This window comes from Pinus tabuliformis, chromosome 5_2, assembly GCF_031772625.1.
Source record: "Pinus tabuliformis cultivar Carrire ecotype Pingquan chromosome 5_2, CPIR1, whole genome shotgun sequence".
Lineage (NCBI taxonomy): Eukaryota > Viridiplantae > Streptophyta > Pinopsida > Pinales > Pinaceae > Pinus > Pinus tabuliformis.
In genome coordinates this window covers 573,912,317-573,933,691 of record NC_142306.1, presented here as the reverse complement: position 1 = coordinate 573,933,691, position 21,375 = coordinate 573,912,317, and positions in this window count along the sequence as shown.

Genomic DNA, 21,375 nt, shown 5'->3' with positions numbered 1-21,375 from the left:
CATGCTCTTTGGCTTTGGTGATATTGGATTTCCTTCACCAACACCTAGAATCTAGGAAAGAGATTTAGATCCACCATAACACTCAATCAGAGGTTTTAGGAATATGACCGTTTGATTAGGGGTGGAAATTATATGAAGATGAATCATCTTCCCAGAAGGAAAAGAGATTATTTGTGGGGGAGGTGACAAGGGAAGATAAATCACACTGGGCCATAGAGAAGGAACAAAGGGTGTGGGAAGGGGAGAGGGAGGGTGTAGGTAGAGAACTAGGAGGGGTTCGAAAATATGAGGGGGAGGTAGGGCCATGATCAATTCTAAAAGAGACATCCATACTACTATCATGTGAAAAAACAAAAAAAAAGAGACAGGAAGGGTACCTAGACCATGATACTCTAGGCATGCATTGGATCCAGATGGGGAGGCAAAACCATAGAAACGAACTCCTCTAAATGTTTAGGATGAGCACCCATCTCCCCACTTGAAGATGACAACCTATTCGAAATGCTTGCATCTTTCCAAAATAATTCCTCCTCCACCAACTTTTGAGAAATCTAGGGATTTCATTTAGGTAAGTTAATTACATGATTTCTCTTAAGTAGTGATGATTATTTTTGGCATATAGCTAATTCATTGTCATCATTATAGCTTTATTTTCATCATAAAATAAATTTCAAACACAGAATGTCACAAAAAAATAAGAGAACACCATAGATAGACTCCAAGCCAAGGAAAAAACAGGGAAAAGCTAGAGAAATTCTTCTTATATAATTTCAATTAAGACGTCTAAGACCACTAATCAAGATCTACTCATAAAACCAAGGATCAAATCATCCAGCAATAAAAATGATTTTCACCTTTAGATCTGAGGAACTCGCACATGTGAGCAAGCTTGAGAGAAATTTGTCTAAGAGAGTGTTGTGCTGTACAACAACCCCCCATTTCATAAAAAAAAAAAAAATTCAAAACTATAATATGAAATGGGTCCCTTTTAGATTAAATTGGTATCAACTTATCATTATTCAAAAGGTCCAAAAAGAAATAAAACATTATAAACCTTTTTGATATTTCACATAATCGGTCTTATAATAAAAAATGAATAATCCTTTATTATTGTGATAAAGCGATCGCAAGATCGCATATCGCAATAAAAAAGGATGCACAACATAAGACCCATTGGTTTTCCCTGATGCGACAATGCACAAATGAATATCGGATATCGGGAAGACGAGCGATCATAACAGAAGGCTCCTCTCCTTGCTTCGATGTGATATCGCTATCGGCGATCAGGGAATGTAGCATGCATGCATCTAAAGCCCTCGTTTAAAAACTCCCGATTCGAATTAGCGATATCGCTATCGGCGATCGGGGATTCCCAAAGGACACCAATATAACAACTTAAGCATTCCCCCGATTGCGATAAAGCTAGGCGCAGATTTCAAAAAAGATTGATAAGGCCGGGATATATTATGGTTAATTAGTATTAAAGGCCTTTCTCTTCCTGATAGTGATTCACTTACGCTCAACCGCCAAAACATCAAAGCCACGCTTAAATGAATTATTTGGCCAATAAACGATATAATGAGCATTTAAAGGATTGGCAGGTTTAAACGGCCATTTAATGAAACATTAAGGCTAAAATCTCTTCAGAGATTATATCCGCGGCCACCTTAAGTCAATCCTCCATTATTCATTAATTAATATATCTCGTTCATATTTGGTTTGCGCCACCAATTCTCTGCATTACGTTCATTTTCTCTCCTATGCAGAGCTCCTCTGAAGCAGCAAATTCAAGCCAAATGGGGAAGAAATCTAAGAAAACTGGAACAGCTTCCGCTTCCGCAGTAACAGGACAACACATTGCCAATCCAGGACCAAGCAAAAAGGGATTGATCTCAGACACCACATGTCTAGGACTCGGTAAAACTACTTGGCTGAGCATCTACAATCTGATTGAGGCCGAAGAGCCTGAGGTAACAACAGTGCAAGCCACAGCAGACCCGACCCGGAAGTCTGATGCTACTCTAAAGGATTTAGCTGACTCTTACCTTCATCAGATAGCAGCCCGAGAGCAAATTCTCCCATATACGGATGTGGTAAGATGGGCAATTGAAGAAATCTCGATCACAAACAGAACATTTTGCACCATGGACGGGAGAGTGTTCGGCTCGTTTCAACCCGATGATTTGAGGCAAATGTACCATTTGCCTGCACCGGAGAAGAAGTACAACAAAGCATTTCTGGAGAAGTTCATAAATGAAAATGACATTGAATAAGAACCCATATGGGATTGGAGGCAAAACCCAGCGAAACACAAGCATGAGTCTTCGGGTAGGTACTTTGTCGATTCCTTGTGTTCTCCTTATTGTTATGTCGGAGTAATGATGTGTAGGATGTGGGGGTTACATGATTCCTCAAACTTCACTATAGAGATGGTACCTTTAATGGAAGCAGCATGCAATAGTGAAATAATGGATTGGGGAAATATACTATCTGATAAATTAGCAACAGCTGTTCTTGAATTCAGAAATAAATCCCGCGTTACTGAAAGGTTCATTCCCCCATTTTACTATAGTGCCTACATCTTGGATACCCTCTGTTTTAATTCTGAATTTCCTATGCTGGGGTGGAGATGGACTCCACAGGACCCCATGCCCATTCATATATACCATCAGAAATTATGGAAAGCCCACTATAAACACCACCTATATCAAGTTTGCAATGGATTTATGTTACCCATTCACTATGCCATTTTTGACAAACCTGCTCCTAAGATTTCCTCACAAGCAGAGATTGACTTGACAGCCATAGGGAGATGGTTCGGAGAAGAAAAAATCACCTATATAAGAGTTTTCGGCAGTCATGCCAAGCCTCATGTCCTCCCTTTGTATACACTTGACAAACTGTTAGCACGAGAGGTAGCATATCAGCTTACAACCGAAGGAGTTACACAGACTCTAAGGAATAAAAAGAAGCAGGTTTGGCCTCCTTTTCCTCTAAGGTGTGGCGTTTACGCTCTGCATGACTATAAACATGAAAAGACATAAGCAGATAAGATTAATGCACTGAATCTCGCCACTCTTCCTAACAGGCGATTTGATCCAAACAAAGTCACCTACAATGCACTTGAATAAGCAAAACTCACTTTGAACATAAAGATGATGAGTTTGATGACCTGTTCTCCTCACTCGAGTCGGTATTTCAGGTTCAAGCACTAGCCAGAATGAGATATCATGATGACGGGTTAGTTGAATTTAACAGACTTAGAGAGCAGAGGTTGCAAACTCTGCCTCTAGATCTGTTAGCAACGGCTCCGACGACACAGTCAAGCGAGCCTGAACAGCGACCTCCTGCTACATCAGAAATTGCTGGAGAAATCTAAACAAAAGAGCAGGAGGAAGTGCAGAGGAAAGAGCAAGAGGAAGTGCAGAGGAAAGATTAGGAGGAAGTCCAGAGGAAAGAGTAGGAGGAAGTATAGAGGAAAGAGCAGGAGCAGAGTAGCACGAACGTGAATGAAGATGCCCAGATTGACCCGAAATTGCTCCAGGAATGGCAGTAATTCGACTCAATCATAAGCAATCTTGAGAGCTTAAAGGAAGCCGATACATCTAAAGCGGCTGACACACAGGATACAACATCAAGAGAGGTTCCAAGTGGAACCAGCGGCCTACCCCCTTCTACAGAAATAGAGATAATTCCAAAAGATCCTTCGGATCATATCATTTTGCAAGTGGAGGATATACCTCCATTGGATGTCTTTTACAGCCCAAAGCACAGGGTTGTAGTAAAGCGACAGCAGAAAAGGAGAAAGATTTATCAACCTTCCCTATTCCCTGAACAAACAGTGACAGCCAATGTGGTTTGGAAAGAGGAGTTTGATCCTTCTGATGACCTAACAAAATTGTCCCAATATGCTGGAGCCTATTCGGTGGCCACCATGGACAAGGCATCAGAAGTGACTAATCTGTTAAGATAAAAGGACCAAGCAATTGCCTCACTACAAGCACAGTTATCAGAGGCACAGCAGAAAACAGAGCAACTCAAACAGCAGTTGTCTATGCAGCAACAAATAAACAATCAATTGAATAAACAACTGCAGGAAGAGAAACAAAGGATTGATTCAATTGCAATTAAAAAGAAGAAAGAGCTGTCGGAAGCATTGGCAAAATTAAAAGCAATGAATGAACAGATGGTGAAGTCGAAATATGAGCAAATTGCTCAATTATCAGGCCAAATAGAAAAGTCCAAGAATCTTCCGCAGCCTGCTGAGTTCAGAGCAGAAGCACTACAGATTAACAAAGCATTGGTAACACAAATAAGACTATTATGTCAGAAAATCGCTCAAGCAGAACCCCTATGTGACATAACAGCATCAATAATCGATAAATCATTTGATGCTAGAACAGACTTGGAACAGGTCGATGAGACCTTGACCAATTTTCTTGAGTGGCAAGACACTGATGAGGGACAGGCAGCTAATTTGCCAAAAATCTTAGAATCCCATAAAGAGATCCTATTTATGGAATGGCAGTCCCAGTTAATGAAGGCAGAGAGAGCAGTTTCCAGATGCAAATTAACCACAAGTAATTTGGTTGAATTGATTAATGATACTCTCTACTTATCTAACATGATCTCTCAATGTACCCCAGGTAAATTATTATCGGCTACAACATTGGAGCAGTCATGTTATCAAGAGCTGGAAAAAAATGGGAGATTGATCGCAGGTATTAACAGTTTGACTTGGGACACCTATTGGTTGTTCCTAGTAAAACCATACAACCAGAGAGCCGCCCTCAAGTGCCTGACAGATGCAATCAGGTGTATCATTCCTGATATACAAGATGCCACCTATGCTGCTCAACTCAATTCTCATCTCAACCGACCTCCAGAAGTGGAACCAATGCTAGCAATATGCCAACTAAGGTCGAAAGGCAAACATCCAAAGTGATGAATCATTGCTGTCGACTGCCAGATTTCTATGAGGAAGATACTCCAAATCAAGTTGTACCAATTAAGTAGCATTTTAATTTCATAGTTAGTTAGTTTTAATCAAGTATTTATAGACCCTTTCAATGCATTGGAAAGGGTCGTAAGTTTTTGTATATGACTTAAACTTGAAGTTGCACTACTATACTTCAGGCATATTTTTTATAAAGACTGGGCCAATTATTCCAATTTTGATAACAAAGCTTTTATGTGGATGTGCACTACTACCTTTATTTAAAAGTATTTCTGAGTCGGAATAAGGAATTCAAATAGCGATTTATGTTGGGAATGATTTGCAGCTCATATGGTACTACTATCTATGTCTGAGTTCATTCTTTTTATGTGAATTGTTGTTTGATCGCTCTTGCTATTATCGGATATATGTGTGTGTTTTTAACAACATTCTTTACAATTTCCACTACTGGATGTTTACAACATGCTTTTCTTTTATCATACATGTATCGGTAATATAAAAAGATAAGTGTAACAATGTTTTGTTAATCGCTTTGTTCAACTATTTGAACAAAGAAATCATTAAGTGAATGAATGTCTATGTTTATTGTGTAGAGTCATCTATATGCCTATCAATGAACACAGATCATCAAGCGTTGCACTTAAAAGAATAGAAGCCTCCCAGGATAGAATAGTCATTTATGTTTTTGCTGTTAGATTAAGTCATCCACTCATTATCATTTATTAGAAAACCAATCACTCATCCATCCCCTTTTATTCATTATTGGGAAACTGGTGCCATTATATCCAGTCGGAGCCACCATCCCAAACAGAAAAGGTGTTGTATTAAGGTCCGGACCGGGTGGTTATCCCCCAATGTTGATACAATGATTTTCGGGGCATCAACATTTTTGGCACTAGAAGGAGGGCCTAACTATGAATGGTGAGCAAATCCAAATCTACAGACCATTCTGAGAGTAAATCTCCCTCCACATCACCTCGTACTTCCCAATTTCATGTTGGTTCTCCAGTATCCAAGCAAGAAGAAGAGGAATCAATTACCACTACTCAAACCCACAACACTCCAGAATGATTAAGTCTTGAGTCCCCTGAAGTTTAGTTACTCATCCATAAACTTCAAGGCTTCTCGATATCACCACAGAAATCTGAAGTATCCCAAAGCAGTGAGACTTCACAATTCAATCTACCTCATCCTCTCACTAGACTTCAGAGTGGAAAGCTCGGTATTGAACCCACTGAGCTGCCCTTACCTAAAAGGAAAAGGGAAAAGAAGAACACTAAAGGATCTGACAGTGAAGCATTTTCATCCACATCCTCCATCTCATCTTCCCCAGGGCGAAGTCAACCATCCACTCCCTCATTACACATTATTGTTCATCAGGGATTAGGAACTTCAACATCCCAACCGGCTGAATCCTCAATATCAATTCCTTCCCAAACGTTTGGAATTTCATTAGCCATCTCATCCACTACTGGTGTTTCAATGGCAAAACCATGGAATAGACCTAGTGCGCTCAATATGCCTGCACCATTACATGCATTACCTGATGCTCCTGAAAAATGGTTACCCAAGTTTAACCCAGATGATGGAATACAAGCTGAGGAACATATTAATAACTTCATGTTATCAGTTAATTTGAAAGGAGTAACAGAGGAAGATGTTGTCGTTAGGCTTTTCCCTTATACTTTGCAAGGATCAGCAGGATCCTGGTATTTTTCCTTGCCTTCTGGATCCATTACCAGTTGGACCACTTGCCAAGAACAGTTTCTCACTAAGTATGGTGATGATAGATCTTTAGCCACATTAATAAATGATCTCTCCAATCTTAGGATAGAGCATAGGGAACCGATTAAAGAATTCAATGCGCGATTCAATAAACTCTTGAATAAAATCCCAACGGCCTCCAAACCAAGTGAGCAAATCAGAAGCGAATGGTATATAACTGCCCTACCTGCCAATATAGCTATTTTTGTATACAGGGCCGGAAAACCAACTTTAGCTGAAAACATGAAAGAAGCACTTGCTGTGGAGAAACGTATTAATGCTCTAGAGAAGAAAGTTGCTCTTGAAGATAGAAAATCCAAAAAAGTTTCTTTTAAAGATGATTCAAAGAAGAAAACCCCAAAAGATCCATATGATATGGAGGGTCTGCAAAAGGTCCTCAAAACTTTGTCGAATGAAATGGTTGAAATCAAAAAACAAGTAGCAGAAACCTCAACAAAAAGGCCCTTTAGAAATTTCAAGAAAACCGAATCAAAGCCACCAAATGTTATATCTAATGCAGATTCAGATCCTGAAGAAGAAGAAGAAGAGGAAACAATCTCACCAACTGATGAAGAAGAGGAAGTTGTTGAATGCCATGGAATGTGGGATTTCATACTGCCTAACTCCGATACAAAAAATGAACAAGAAGCTTTTCCTGTCACTACTAGGAGTAAAGGTGCCCCTGAACCCGTTCAAGCAAGTTCAAAGAAAAGAAACGCAAGTGCTACTACAACAAAGGAGAAGGTATCCACAAAGAAGCCAGCTGCAACAGTTCCGCAAAACCAACCTTCATCCTCAAATATACCTTCAACATCTAAAACATTGATAATATATGATTCCATGGATTACAATATTGTTAATGATATGAAGAAGACTAAGGCAAACATTACCATGTTTGAACTTAGTAAACTAAAACATCAGCAGAAATTGCTTCTCAAGGAATTGAATGTTGTTCCTTCTTCACCTCTTCCCAGTGCTAAAGCTGCAAATGATTTAGGTCAACCACATTCTAGCAGGATTGAAGCTACTGATACGATTCTGATTGGAGACAGATCAAATTCCCATACTCCTCCTTTCCTCTTAACCTATGAGATTTGTAATCAAAATCTACACAATTGTTTGATTGACTTAGGGGCATCGTCAAATATAATTCCAGCTTCGGTTTGTTCCAAACTTAACATTGAGCCCCAAAATTCCACAATTCACATTGTGCAATTAGATAGAACCAAGGTCCAGGTTTTAGGAGAAATTAATTCTGTAACTATCAGGTTATCCGCTGATCCACGAGTGGTTCAAAGAATTGATATCTTAATCATCGATATACCTGAATTTTATGGTTTAATCTTGAGTAGGGATTGGTCTGAGAAGCTCCATGGGTATATTTCTACCGATTGGTCCCACATGTGGCTAACCTACAAGGGAAAGCCAAATCAAATAAAAATCAATCAGGAAAAACACATGACCCACACTGTTACAGAATTTGAACAGGAAAATCAACCAATAGCATTTAATAACAATATCTTGGGAAATTATTCATCTGAATCATTCTTTGGCAACTTCACAGCCCAACCATCTCCTTTCTCAGTAAACAATTTTACATCTCAGATCGAAAATTATTCACAAACAGATAGGTCAAGATGTTTTAACAATACTGAGGAAACTGTAAATAAAATTGTTGATAATTCTTTATTTTGGTCACTATATTTTGATGGGTCTAAGTCTAGTGAAGGCTCGGGAGCAGGATGTATTTTGGTTAGCCCTCAGGGAGAAAAAACGATGCTATCCTGTAGGTTGGAGTTTGAATGCACAAATAATACAGCTGAGTACGAAGCCTTAGTCCAAGGACTATACAAAGCGATTGGCCTCAAGGTTCAATATTTGAAAGTATTTGGTGATTCAGAAATTATTATTAAACAGGTGAGAAACACGATTCATTGTCTTTCTAGCCACCTTAAACATTATCAGTCGTTGGTACAAGAACTCACCTCTCAATTTTTAGCATTCAATATTTCTTCCATCCCTAGGTCTCAAAATTCAGCAGCTTATTTGCTAGCCAATGTTGCTTCCAAACTCCTACCTTCCGATGATTATAGCCCAGATAGATTTTCAGTAGAGTTACTTTTTAGACCATCAATTCCTGATAACGTCACTAATTGGAGAGAGTTCAATCACGATGAAGACATCTTACAACTTTTGACTTCCGAAAAGTCCTACGATGATCAGATCATGAGGAAAGCGAGCATGATCGTCAGATGAAAGAAAAGCACGAGAAAAACTCAATTCCAAAGCCTGTGGTTAAGCTTGAGGATCTTTACGATATTAAAGACAGGTTTAAACCAGTGACCAATACAAAGCTCCAAAGTTCCACCTTAATATTTGAATTGATAAATCTTGGCACTGAGCAGAATCCTCAAAACATTAATTTGGGATTAGGACTTTCTGTGGAAGAAAAGATAGCATTCATTAGACTATTAAGAAAAAATAATCATGTCTTCGCTTGGAAATATGACGATTTAAAAACATATGATCCATCTATCAACCAACATACCATTCCAATGCTTTCCGAACAAAAACCAGTTCAACAAAAGTTGAGGAAAATACATCCAAACTTAGAGAGTCAAATAAAATCAGAACTCAATAAACTCTTGAAAGCTAAGATTATTTTTCCCGTTCGGCACTCAAACTGGGTCTCCAATATGGTGCCTGTTAGGAAGAAAAATGGCGACATCAAGATTTGTATAGATTTCAGAAATCTGAATAAGGCAAGCCAAAAAGATAATTTCCCATTACCTACTATGGAGCAGATACTCCATTCAGTAGCAGGTTCTGAGTTAATGTCCTTTTTAGATGGCTTTTCAGGATATAACCAAATGTTGGTCCATCCTGATGATAGACTCAAAACTACCTTCAGAACGAAATGGGGAACTTATGCTTATCAGAAAATGCCTTTCGGACTTATTAATGCAGGAGCCATGTTCCAAAGAGCGATGGATATAGCTTTCAAAGGATTGATTAACAAAACAGTAGTTGTCTACTTAGATGATATTACTATATTTCTAAGAAGAGATCCAATCATTTGCATGATTTAAATCAAATCTTTGAACACTGCAGAAGGTATGGTATTTCACTCAATCCCAAAAAATCCTTCTTCGCTCTTAATCAAGGAAAGCTCTTGGGCTTTATTGTTTCCAAAGATGGCATTTATATTGATCCGGATAGGATTAAAGAAATCTCTGAAATTCCTTTTCCTCATAATAAAAAATCCATGCAGTCATTTTTAGGCCAAATTAATTTTGTCAAGAGATTTGTTCCAGACTTTTCTCACATCATTTTACCACTACAAACTATGATTAAGAAAAATTCAGTGTTTAGATGGGGATCAACAGAAAAGGAAGCATTTGATTCAATCAAACAATCAATAATCAATGCCCCCGCTTTAAATACTCCTAATTTTTCTAATCATTTCACATTGTACATTATCGCATCCGATTCATCTTATGCAGCGGTACTCACTCAGATTAATGATCACAACTTGGAAGCACCAATTTCATTTTACAGTTCAAACCTGCAGGGTGCTGAACTGAATTATTCCGAAGTAGAAAAACAAGCCTTTGTTGTGTATAAAGCTGTCAAACATTACAGACCCTTCCTTTTAAAAGCTCATACAAAAGTTATAGTTCCTTTTCCTGCAGTAAGGCAATTACTAATTCAAAGGGAATTAGGTGAAAAAAGGACAAATTGGGTTACAGCACTTCAAGAATATGACTTGGAAATCAAGCCAGAAAAGATTGTTAGAGGCCAAGGTTTTTGCAGGTTATTAGCAAGAGCATCCAACATTCAACAACCAGGTGATACAGAACATACTAAAGAAATCAACTAGATAAGTATTACTGATTCTGAATCACAATATGCAGACTTGATCTTTTATTTGAAAAATGGATATGCACCTCCTAAACTGTCTTATAAAAACAAAAGGGCCATTAGGTTAAAAGCAAAAAACTTCACAATTATTGATGATGTACTTTTTAGGCAAAATTATGATTCAATTTTATTAAGATGCCTAGAAAAACCTGAAGCACAAAAGTTCTTTCAGGAACTACATGATGGACCAGTGGGAGGAAATTTTGGAGCTGACACAACAGCCCACAAAATTATTCATGCTGGATACTATTGGCCCACCTTGTTCAGAGATGCTCATGAATATGTAAGGAAATGTCGAAGTTGTCAAACTTCCAGTGGAAGACAAAGAAAGCCAGATTTCCCTTTGCAACCAGTCAACATTGAACAACCATTTGAGCAATGGGGATTGGACATCATTGGATAAATCACTCCACATTCGTCCAAACAACATAAGTATATCCTTACTGCCACTGATTATTTTACTAAGTGGGTTGAAGCGATTCCTTTAAAGACAACAACTTCTGAGGCAATTATGGAATTCATAGATCAATTCATCATTACCAGGTTTGGTGTCCCAAATGCTCTTGTTTTCGATAATGCGTCTTATTTCTCTGGAAATGCTATGTTTGATTTCGCTACTAAAGAGCGTTTAAATTGAAATATTCTGCCAATTACTATCCCCAGGGTAATGGTTTAGCAGAATCTACCAATAAAAATCTAGTTAAAATTATTAAGCGAACTATCGAACAAAATCATAAAAACTGGCACAAATCTTTAATATTCACACTATGGGCTGATAGGATAACACAGAAGGCTTCCATAGGTTCTTCTCCATTTAATCTTGTATATGGGAAAGAAGCAGTGCTACCAACGAATCTTGTCCTTCCTTCTATAGCCCTAGTTCAGTTTATTGAAGAAAGCCCTTCTTCTTCAATTCAATTTAGACATGATCAAATATTAAAATTAGAGGAAGAAAGAGAAAAGGCCAAAATTACTCATGCAAAACATCAGCAAATTATCAAGTCATCTTTTGATTCAGCTTCATCCAGTTCAAAACAGTTGCAAGTTGGTGATCTTGTTCTGAAATGGGACAAAGCCCATGAGGATAAAGGAAAACACATCAAGTTCCAGAAGATGTGGCTTGGACCATTTCAGATCTGTGAGAAAATAGGCCATTCGACATTCATATTACAAGATTTATCAGGTAAGAGAGATTCTCTTCCTGTTAATGGCCTCATCTTAAAGAAATTCTTCAATTGAGGAGGTAACCCCTTCTCCCTTTTTAGTTCAGTAGAATTTGTAGTTTGTAGGACCATTAGGAAATAAAGTTGTAAGGTATCTTCCATTGGCCTTTGCTGTATTGAAAAGTTGCTCAAAGAAGTAGTTTTGATATTTACCTTTAAATAATAGAAGCCTTAAACAAAAGGGACAATTTCTAGGAAATTAGGTATATTCACATTCTAAAACCACATTTAAATTTTTGTGAAAACTTCTCAAGATTTAGAAGTATTGTAAATCATTTTATGGTTTTTAAATTGGTCACAAAAAGGTTATCAATATCAAAACAGAAATTAATTCAACTTCAGCATCTTCAACTCTTACCCTGTCATCCATTCTCTCTTAAGGAGAAAATTGTCCATCCCATTCATCAAAGTTTGTGATTACTCATAGTGTAATTCTAAAATATTTGATATAAAAGATAAGGGGTCTTATCACAAGCCTGCTTACCATGATCATCGGGAAATAGTTTAAGCGACATTACCAACACTGCATACCAAAACAGGGTAATGGCTTAGAATCATAAGACATGGGGTCTCATCACGAGCCAGCTTGTTCGGTTAGATTACTACCAGTGAATGGCATTGTCAATCAGCTTGCCACCAAACTAGGACAATGGCTTTTTATCTTACAAAATAATAGAAAAGTAAAAAGAGATACAAAATATGAAAGCATGTTTTGAATTCATTCTTTTAATCATACTCTGAAATGGATGGGATAATGGACAATAAAATGGTTAAAAGGTATCCCTGTCGAAACTATGAACGTTTGCTGGCAGCAGAGGCTCTACCTATGACAAAGGAGTCAATTAAAAATGTTGATTTGGAAAGGTTTTCTGTTTTATCATTATCAACCAATAGAGGCCAATTTAAAACTTAGAATGTATCTAATTTTAACAAGAGAAGAAATTAGCAAAAATAGCTTTTATTTTATTCGGAATGTATATATACCTAGTTATATTAGAATTTTCCTCTTTGATAAGATTCCTATTTAAAGAAAGTCTAAGTATTTCAATATTTCTCAGAGATAATTGTTTCTCCCAACGAATCGCCAATTGTTGTGCTGTACAACAACCCCCCATTTCATAAAATTTTTATTTTCAAAACTATAATATGAAATGGGTCCCTTTTAGATTAAATTGGTATCAACTTATCATTATTCAAAAGGTCCAAAAAGAAATAAAACATTATAAACCTTTTTGATAAATCACATAATCGGTCTTATAATAAAAAATGAATAATCCTTTATTATTGCGATAAAGCGATCGCAAGATCGCATATCGCAATAACAAAGGATGCACAACATAAGACCCATTGGTTTTCCCTGATGTGACAATGCACAAATGACTATCGGATATCGGGAAGGCGAGTGATCATAACAGAAGGCCCCTCTCCTTTCTCCGATGCGATATCGCTATCGGCGATCAGGGAATGTAGCATGCATGCATCTAAAGCCCTCATTTAAAAACTCCCGATGCGAATTAGCGATATCGCTATCGGTGATCCGGAATTCCGAAAGGACACCAATATAACAACTTAAGCATTCCCCCGATCGCCGATTGCGATAAAGCTAGGTGTAGATTTCAAAAAAGATTGATAAGGCCGGGATATATTATGGTTAATTAGTATTAAAGGCCTTTCTCTTCCCGATAGTGATTCACTTACGCTCAACCGCCAAAACATAAAAGCCGCGGTTAAATGAATTATTCGGCCAATAAACGATATGATGAGCATTTAAAGGATTGACAGGTTTAAACAGCCATTTAATGAAACAGTAAGGCTAAAATCTCTTCAGAGATTGTATCTGCGGCCACCTTAAGTCAATCCTCCATTATTCATTGATTAATATATCTCGTTCATATTTGGTTTGCGCCACCAATTCTCCGCATTACGTTCATTTTCTCTCCTGTATAGAGTTCCTCCGAAGCAACAATTTCAAGCCAAATGGGGAAGAAATCTAAGAAAACTGGAACAGCTTCCGCTTCCGCAGTAACAGGACAACACATTGCTGATCCAGGACCAAGCAAAAAGGGACTGATCTCAGACACCACATGTCTAGGACTCGGTAAAACTACTTGGCTAAGCATCTACAATCTGATTGAGGCTGAAGAGCCTGAGGTAACAACAGTGAAAGCCACAGTAGACCCGACCCGGAAGTTTGATGCTACTCTAAAGGATTTAGCCGACTCTTACCTTCATCGGATAGCAGCCCGAGAGCAAATTCTCCCATATACGGTAAGATGGGCAATTGAAGAAATCCCGATCACAAACAGAACATTTTGCACCATGGACGGGAGAGTGTTCAGCTCGTTTCAACCCGATGATTTGAGGAAAATGTACCATTTGCCTGCACCGGAGAAGAAGTACAACAAAGCATTTCTGGAGAAGTTCAAAAATGAAAATGACATTGAATCAGAACCCATGCGGAATTGGAGGCAAAACCCAGCAAAAAACAAGCATGAGTCTTCAGGTAAGTACTCTGTTGATTCCTTGTGTTCTCCTTATTGTTATGCCGGAGTAATGATGTGTAGGATGTGGGGGTTACATGATTCCTCAAAATTCACTATAGAGATGGTACCTTTAATGGAAGCAGCATGCAATAGTGACATAATGGATTGGGGAAATATACTGTCTGATAAATTAGCAACAGCTGTTCTTGAATTCAGAAATAAATCCCGCGTTACTGAAAGGTTCATTCCCCCATTTTACTATAGTGCCTACATCTTGGATACCCTCTGTTTTAATTCCGAATTTCCTGTGCTGGGGTGGAGATGGACTCCACAGGACCCCATGCCCATTCATATATACCATCAGAAGTTGTGGAAAGCCCACTATAAACACCACCTATATCAAGTTTGCAATGGATTTATGTTACCCATTCACTATGCCATTTTTGACAAACCTGCTCCAAATATTTCCTCACAAGCAGAGATTGACTTGACATCCATAGGGAGATGGTTCAGAGAAGAAAAATTCACCTATATAAGAGTTTTTGGCAGTCATGCCAAGCCTCATGTTCTCCCTTTGTATACACCCGACAAACTGTTAGCACGAGAGGTAGCATATCAGCTTACATCCGAAGGAGTTACACAGACTCTAAGGAATAAAAAGAAGCAGTTTTGGCCTCCTTTTCCTCTAAGGTGTGGCGTTTACACTCTGCATGACTATAAACATGCATAGAAAGAAGCAGATAAGATTAATGCACTGAATCTCACCACTCTTCCTAACAGGCGATTTGATCCAAACAAAGTCGCCTACAATGCACTTGAACAAGAAAAACTCACTAAATTTGAACATAAAGATGATGAGTTTGATGACCTATTCTCCTCAGCCGAGTCGCTATTTCAGGTTCAAGCACTAGCCAGAATGAGATATCATGACAACGGGTTAGTTGAATTTAACAGACTTAGAGAGCAGAGGTTGCAAACTCTGCCTCTAGATCTGTTAGCAACGGCTCCGACGACACAGTCAAGTGAGCCTGAACATCGACCTCCTGCTACATAAAAAATTGCTGGAGAAATCCAAACAAAAGAGCAGGAGGAAGTGCAGAGGAAAGAGCGGGAGGAAGAGGAAAGAGTAGGAGGAAGTGCAGAGGAAAGAGCAGGAGGAAGTGCATAGGAAAGAGTAGGAGGAAGTACAGAGGAAAGAGCAGGAGCAGAGTAGCACAGACATGAATGTAGATGACTAGATTGACCCGAAATTGCTCCAGGAATGGCAGCAATTCGACTCAATCATAAGCAATCTTGAGAGCTCAAAGGAAGTCGATACATCTAAAGCGGCTGACACATAGGATACAGCATCAAGAGAGGTTCCAAGTGGAACCAGCGGCCTACCCCCTTCTACAGAAATAGAGATAATTCCAAAAGATCCTTCGGATCAGATCGTTTTGCAAGTGGAGGATATACCTCCATTGGATGTCTTTTACAGCCCAAAGCACAGGGTTGTAGTAAAGCGACAGCGGAAAAGGAGAAGGATTGATCAACCTTCCCTATTCCCTGAACAAACAGTGACAGCCAATGTGGTTTGGAAAGAGGAGTTTGATCCTTCTGATGACCTAACAAAATTGTCCCAATATGCTGGAGCCTATTCGGCGGCCACCATGGACAAGGCATCAGAAGTGACTAATCTGTTAAGAGAAAAGGACCAAGAAATCGCCTCACTACAAGCACAGTTATCAGAGGCACAGTAGAAAGCAGAGCAACTCGAACAGCAGTTGTCTACGCAGCAACAATGAAACAATCAATTGAATAAACAACTGCAGGAAGAGAAACAAAGGATTGATTCAAGTGCAATTCAAAAGTAGAAAGAGCTGTCGGAAGCATTGGAAAAATTAAAAGCAATGAATGAACAGATGGTGAAGTCGAAAGATGAGAAAATTGCTCAATTATCAGGCCAAATAGAAAATTCCAAGAATCTTCCGTAGCCTGCTGAGTTCAGAGCAGAAGCACTACAGATAAACAAAGCATTGGTAACACAAATAAGACTATTATGTCAGAAAATCACCCAAGCAGAACCCCTATGTGACATAACAGCATCAATAATCGATAAATCAGTTGATGCTAGAACAGACTTGGAGCAGGCTGATGAGACCTTGACCAATTTTCTTGAGTGGCAAGACACTGATGAGGGACAGGCAGCTAATTTTCCAAAAATCGTAGAATCCCATAAAGAGATCCTATTTATGGAATGGCAGTCCCAGTTAATGAAGGCAGAGAGAGCAGTTTCCATATGCAAATTAACCACAAGTAATTTGGTTGAATTGATTAATGATACTCTCTACTTATCTAACATGATCTCTCAATGTACCCCAGGTAAATTATTATCGGCTAAAATATTGGAGCAGTCATGTTATCAAGAGCTGGAAAAGAATGGGAGATTGATCGCAGGTATTAACAGTTTGACTTGGGACACCTATTGATTATTCCTAGTAAAACCATACAGCCAGAGAGCCGCCCTCAAGTGCCTAACAGATGCAATCGGGTGTATCACTCCCGATATACAAGATGCCAGCTATGCTGCTCAACTCAATTCTTGTCTCAACCGACCTCCAGAAGTGGAACCAATGCTAGCAATATGCCAACTAAGGTCGAAAGGCAAACAGCCAAAGTGATGAATCATTGATGCCGACTGCCAGATTGCTATGAGGAAGATACTCCAAATCAAGTTGTACCAATTAAGTAGCATTTTAGCTTCATAGTTAGTTAGTTTTAATCAAGTATTTATAGACCCTTTCAATGCATTGGAAAGGGTCGTAAGTTTTTGTATATGACTTAAACCTGAAGTTGCACTACTGTACTTCAGGCATATTTTTTATAAAGACTGGGCCAATTATTCCAATTTTGATAACGAAGCTTTTATGTGGATGTGCACTACTGCCTTTATTTAAAAATATTTCTGAGTCGGAAGAAGGAATTCAAATAGCGATTGATGTTGGGAATGATTTGCAGCTCATATGGTACTACTATCTATGTCTGAGTTCATTCTTTTTATGTGAATTGTTGTTTGATCGCTCTTGCTATTATCAGATATATGTGTGTGTTTTTAACAGCATTCTTTACAATTTCCACTACTGGATGTTTACAGCGTGCTTTTCTTTTATCATACATGTATCGGTAATATAAAAGGATAAGTGTAACAATGTTTTGTTAATCACTTTGTTCAACTATTTGAACAAAGAAATCATTAAGTGAATGAATGTCTATGTTTATTGTGTAGAGTCATCTATATGCCTGTCAATGAACAAAGATCATCAAGCGTTGCACTTAAAAGAATAGAAGCCTCCCGGGATAGAATAGTCTTATGTTTTTGCTATTAGATTAAGTCATCCATTCATTATCATTTATTAGAAAACCAATCACTCATCCATCCCCTTTTATTCATTATTGGGAAATTGGTCCCATTATATCCAGTCAGAGCCAGCATCCCAAACGGAAAAGGAGCTATATTAAGGTCTGGACTAGGTGGTTATCCCCCAATGTTGATACAACGATTTTCGGGGCATCAACAGAGAGAGAAACCCTTCTTTTGTTAGTTACCTTCCTTTTCTTCGCACCTATATTTCTACCTCAGATCACTTTAGAGACATCGAACTTCTTATTGGTATATTGTGGGGATGAAGGATCATGTTTATATAGTATTTCATGTGATTGCATGGGCCTCATCTAGACCGACTTTCATGGATAACTGACCTGATCCTAGGAGGTTTCTAGACATGACTTTAACAGAAAATAACTTTATTTTATATTGATACATGAGCCCTCAAGGTATCTCTTCATCATGACCTTAACTTTGATTTTACACAAAAACTTTATAGCACTCAATGGGTGCTTGAACTTAGGATCAAACCCATGGGAAAGAAACGCATTTACAATAAATTTTTCTTCTACAAAATAAATATTTTATTTTTCTTTTCTTTTGACAAGTATATTGACTATGTCAAGTCATGAGATCATCACAATTATGAATACTGGAACTAGTTAAAACTTCCAACACTCCCTCTTAACTAGGGAGGTATTCATAATTGAACACATGTACAAGGACAGTACTTCCATTGAAAAGTTCTCATAAGAATAGCCGAATTAGTAAGCCATCTTGTAAGCATCAACATTATGATTAATCTCATCATAACCAGCATTATTAACATAGCAAGGCCTTGACTAACAAGCTCTATCTCTCAATAGATCAAATCACAATGTTGGGAGGCTTTACGTGGGACACCATGCTACCTCTCAGGGAACATACCCCACCTAGATGGTCACCAGGTATACCCCTTTATGACTATTCTTATCTTGTATTCTCAATCCTCAAAGAATATCAGTCATCTTCTCCCATGCTTATCTTGGATACGCTGTGAGATCCTCAAAGAGTATCAGTCACAAGACTACTACCTATCTTGGATTCTCAATCCTCAAGGAGTATCGGTCTCAAATGCTTACCCAATCCTCCAAACACCATTCTCCCTTCATCGCCTTCACTAATACTTACTATTGTTGGTCCTATTTTAGTGCATGACACATGAAATAGAGAACCATATATGCCACTCCCTCTCAAACGAGGGGTGTCCAACATCATCACTCTCTCTTAACTAGAGAGGGTTTATCCATTCCTTACATACAAGTTAATGCAACAAGATCTCCCTCTCAACTAGGGAGGTGCGTCAATCATCAGCTACTTAATTTCCAAGATTATGATGATAGCTTTCAGGGCTTCTATCATCATCACATGTGTGAGTGTTAACCTTATAGAGTCCTCATCATATACTTATCAAGGCAGGGTACACCATCGCTTTCCATATGATCAATCTACATCTTCACAAACCAATCATCATAGAGCTTCGAACATGGCTCCCTCTAAACATATAGAAAGTGATCTATTAGGACATGAAAATCAATCCATCTGCAACCTGCTATCACATCTGTAAATGTGGTGTACATCAGCTCCCTTGGACCAAGTTTCAAGGTAGCACCTTAGTGGAATAGATTCATCACTTCATGTTTGTCACATATCTTCTTCATATAGCATGTAGAATCACATCAAACTATCAGAGTCACATGTTCTTATCTTCATCAAAACAATGTCCTTTCTTCAATTATTATCATAGTCTCCAGTGGAACATCTCATGATATCATATCAAATGATCTTCTATTTGGAAGAGTTCAAAACATATCAATGTATCCAAGTAAAGATCCTACAACCTACTCTTCCTGCAAAAAGAATACATGATCTAATATATGAATCCTAGTTCTTGCAATCTTTCAGTCGATAATCTAATTCTTCTTCAAACAGTTCCTCACCTCCAAGATGAGATCTCATCATGCTGCAACTATATCAGCAACCTTCCTAAGAAGCTTGCTCCAAAGCAAAGAGAGTAGATACGAACAATGATACCATCATGGTCATTCTTCCAAAGATGAAGAAAATCACTCCATGTAATCACCAAGGATGATCCTTGAATTATCATTCATAACATTTTTTAGCTTGCAACATGATTTCTATGAGTGCTATATGACTGCTACAAAATGCATCGGTTTATGTATAACAAAACTTTTTGTGTGTTGCTATCAATTCTTCCCTATCATTAATCAGCTCCTCATGATTACTTTCTCAGCTAACCATCCACATTAATATGGCCAATATATCAGAGTGCTCATGGATCCAATTTGATTACCAAGCTACCATTTTCAGGGTCCTTATAGTTCCCTCCTTCCATCATGCTTTCCAAAACATCAGTTCTGCTTTACTTAGTCATCTTTATTTTTATTCATGAAGCACATGCAATACTTATTGGCATGTACAACGAAGCAGAATATGTAATACCAAAATCATGATGTCAATCTAGGGTTTTCATGTAACAATGGATGATGGAACCCTAGGGTTTTTAGATCCAACCCTAGACTTATGGACTTGGTGTCATGTACAACTCATCATCCTCATCCATTCATACTAGGGTTTATCATATGCCCTAGACTATTCACAATCCCTAGAGATAAAGGCATATGGTTTTTATGGGGGAACAAGCAACTAAGGATTAAAGTTTTGTGTCACTAGGGTTTCTCATGAATTATCTAGGATCTATATTCCTAGACATTAATAAATGAAAACAACAAACCCTAGAACCATATGGAAACTAACCCTAAATCATTTCTTGATATACCCTTAACAAATAAATATTCCATACACACCTCATGATTACATACCTTTGTACTCTGTGATCATGAAGGTTGCTACAAGGCTTGTTGTTTGATGCCATAATCTTCTAACTATTCTCCAAGTTCCATGCTAAAGTTGTAGCTTCTTCCAATGTTGCTGCTTTTAGTAGTATGTTGATTATTTTTTGTTGCAAGTCTTCAATATGATGTGGCTTCTCATATCACTATATAGATGATTTTAAGGAGATTTCTCCTTCTCAGAGATGCCTTTCTTATCACTGATTAAAATCATAATTGATTTTACTAAAGATCCCTAAATATTCTCCTTTAGTAGATGAATAAATTGTAAGACTTGTCATGAGGTTATAGCTCTTGTCAAAATACTGGTGTACACTAGATATGCTCAGAATTTTTTTAGAATTGTTTCAGTTTAGTGCAATGGTCAAACTTCTTCAAGTCTTCAAGAACAAGTGTATTCCTTATTCAATTTCTAAAGAGTCTTCTTGTCACACAATCCAGACATTGGAAAATATATGCTTAGAGTCATGTGAAACAATTGATATACATATACAAGTCAACGAAATTATCTTTATGTAAGGTGACCATTACTAGGAGTATAGACTTCACAAATCAGAGCTTCCTCTTATTTTTATAGCTTGCATAGAATATATATATATATATATATATATATATATATATATATATATATATATATATATATATATATAATACATAATTGTGCTTCCTTTTCACAAGATCCTAGTTTCCATACCATAGTACAGGACTGCGATATTTTTCTTCAAGATTGATGATTATAGATGAGAGACAG